The 2,190-nt window shown below is 58.2% G+C and overlaps 1 protein-coding gene across 4 annotated transcripts in view; it reads left to right on the top strand.

Annotated features, from left to right (window-relative positions):
- Positions 1 to 2,190, top strand: part of HDAC7 (histone deacetylase 7) — a 47,619-nt gene that overhangs the window by 16,688 nt on the left and 28,741 nt on the right. The window contains exon 1 of one of the 4 annotated variants that reach the window (XM_026867645.1): positions 409 to 427. The exons of the other annotated variants lie outside the window; for them this stretch is intronic. The gene's annotated coding sequence lies outside the window, so the exon portion shown is untranslated. Of the gene's footprint in view, positions 1 to 408; positions 428 to 2,190 lie in introns of those variants that run through there. 4 annotated transcript variants of the gene reach the window in all.

Raw genomic sequence — 2,190 nt, forward strand, 5'->3', positions numbered from 1 at the left:
AAGGGATGTGGGGTGGGCGGGGAGGGGAGGGGAGAGGATTTTTCTCGCTGGCAGTTGTGCAATAGGCACAATCGCTGCGATTCCAAGCGCTGTCCCGCTCCGCCCAGGTCAGGGGGGTGATGCCTCTTGGCCGGAGCCGTCGCCGAGGTCTCCCCTCCTCTGCGCAGTCTTGGCAGGGGAGATGCGTCTCGTCCCGCGTCCCCGCTGGCAGACACCGGGCTCGGGCGCAAGGCGGGGGCTCTGTGCTCCGTCACAGGAGATGCTTCTGCAGCGTGGCTTTTAGCGGAGGCGCAGACGTGACTGGAGCCGTGGGGCTCAGCGATGCTGGGGGGGGATGCTGCTGCCTCCACATCCCTTATTCCCAGCGGTGGGATGAGGCTGTTGTGAGGTTGCTGGCGCTCAACGTGAGATACTTTCGGCAGGCGAGGTGGGATTCTAATATTAAAAACGCCCTGATCGCCGTGTCGTGGTGGGGACGGGTGTGTGGAGGTGGAGGGGGGGCTGCAGGGTGTGGGAGGATCATCCCCGGCCCCTTGGCTGCGATGGTTTCAGGTGAACACTTTCGAAGTGTTCGGTGGGGAAAGGGAATGGGGAAGGTCATCCCTTGCTTTATGATGGAGAGATATGGCCATGAAAGAGGGGTCTGGCTTTTTTGGGGGGAATTTTTTAGTTCTTCAGCTTGTGGGCAGGGTTCTGATGATGACAAAGAGATGCTGCAGCATCTTCCCTCCGTTTTTGCACGGCTCCAGCGGTCGTGGCTGTGCAAACTCGAGGCTCCTTGCTGTGCTGCAGGAGGCCGGGCTCCCACGTGCCAGGAAGTGAAAGCACGATTAATTAAGATGGGAAACGATCTTCGTTTACTCTGCCTAAATCCCTTTAGCACCACTAAACCCCAAACATTTGCAGCCAAGGTCTTGGTCAGCCTGTGGCCACACCTCTCCCGTCGTTCAGAGGTGGAGAAATTGCCCGTGACACATCTCTGAGGGTTTGACTCTATGGGAGAGTTTTACCAGTTTTACTGGGGTGATTGTCGCTTCCTGGTAGCAGCCAAACTGGGAAAAACCCCTCTCTTACTGAACGGGATCACCCCGGGGCAGCCAGAAGAGTCCAAATTCAGGTCTCGTGTGTGCTGGTGTCGAGTCTGTCCTGGGACAGCCCCAGCCCGTCACAGCACTGCTGATTTTTCCTTAGGGGAGCAGGAAGCTTTAAGGATCCCTTCTGGCTTTTTTGCTTTGCTTGTCCCAAAGTGGATCAGGATGCAGCGTGCCTGTTTTGTCAAACATCTGCCGTGCGTGGTACCCGTCACGTGCCGCTCTCAGGGACACCCTCCACGCTGCCCTTTGGAGCTGCTGACCGTTTCTGACAAAGCCCAGGGTCAGGGCCAGCCCGTGTAACCTGCCAGGAATACCGGGAGCTCCCGGATTTCGCTGCTGACAGGAGGAGGTGTCCTGCAGTGCCAGGGCTGTGGAGCAATTCCTTGGCGGCGGTTGGAGCCAGCTCGTTGCATTAGCAAAAAATGGGAATGATCTGCAGGCCGCCAGTCCCTGTGGGGTCGAGGTAACGACCTCGCCCGCGTGTCCTTGGTGGTTTAAACCTTTCTGATGCTTTGGCCACGCGTGTCCTGTGGCGTGTGTTGGTGTTGGCTGCCCCGAGGGGGGCAGGTGAGGGAGGAGAGGTTGTGTGGAAGGAAGAGGAGATGTGTGCCGTTCACTTATCTCCCTCTTCCTCCATGGTTTTGTGGTTGTAGGGAGGCTGTGAGTGTGGAGAGCAGCGCTTCTGCTGGAAACCAGCTTAGGAAGGATGCTGGAGGGGCTGATGCGATAAAGTATCACTTCAGACTGGGGCAGAAGTTGTTCCCTGTGTTTTTAAAACACGAGCAAGCTGGGGCGTAAGCTTCGTTACGCTCTATCCTATTGCTCGTTCCCGTTTGTGAAGCAGAGAGGGTCTTGTGTTCATCTCTGGCAGCTGCCGTGGTGACAGGAGTTGGAGTGGGCAGGCGTGGGGGCAGGACTGGCATCGTGGTCCAGCCTCTCTGCTCCAGCGTGGCTTTTGCTTCCCCGACACAGACTCAGCGTTTCCACCTGCTGCTGCGTGGGGCCTGGGTGCCAGCCACCTGCCCGAGCCCACGCAAAGCCGCCCTGTTTATTTTGTCTAAAAGCAATATCCCCCAAAGGGGCCGGGGGGGGGGGG

Source organism: Athene cunicularia, unplaced genomic scaffold (genome assembly GCF_003259725.1).
Source record: "Athene cunicularia isolate RWA unplaced genomic scaffold, athCun1 chrLGE22_part1, whole genome shotgun sequence".
NCBI classification, from domain to species: Eukaryota; Metazoa; Chordata; class Aves; order Strigiformes; family Strigidae; genus Athene; species Athene cunicularia.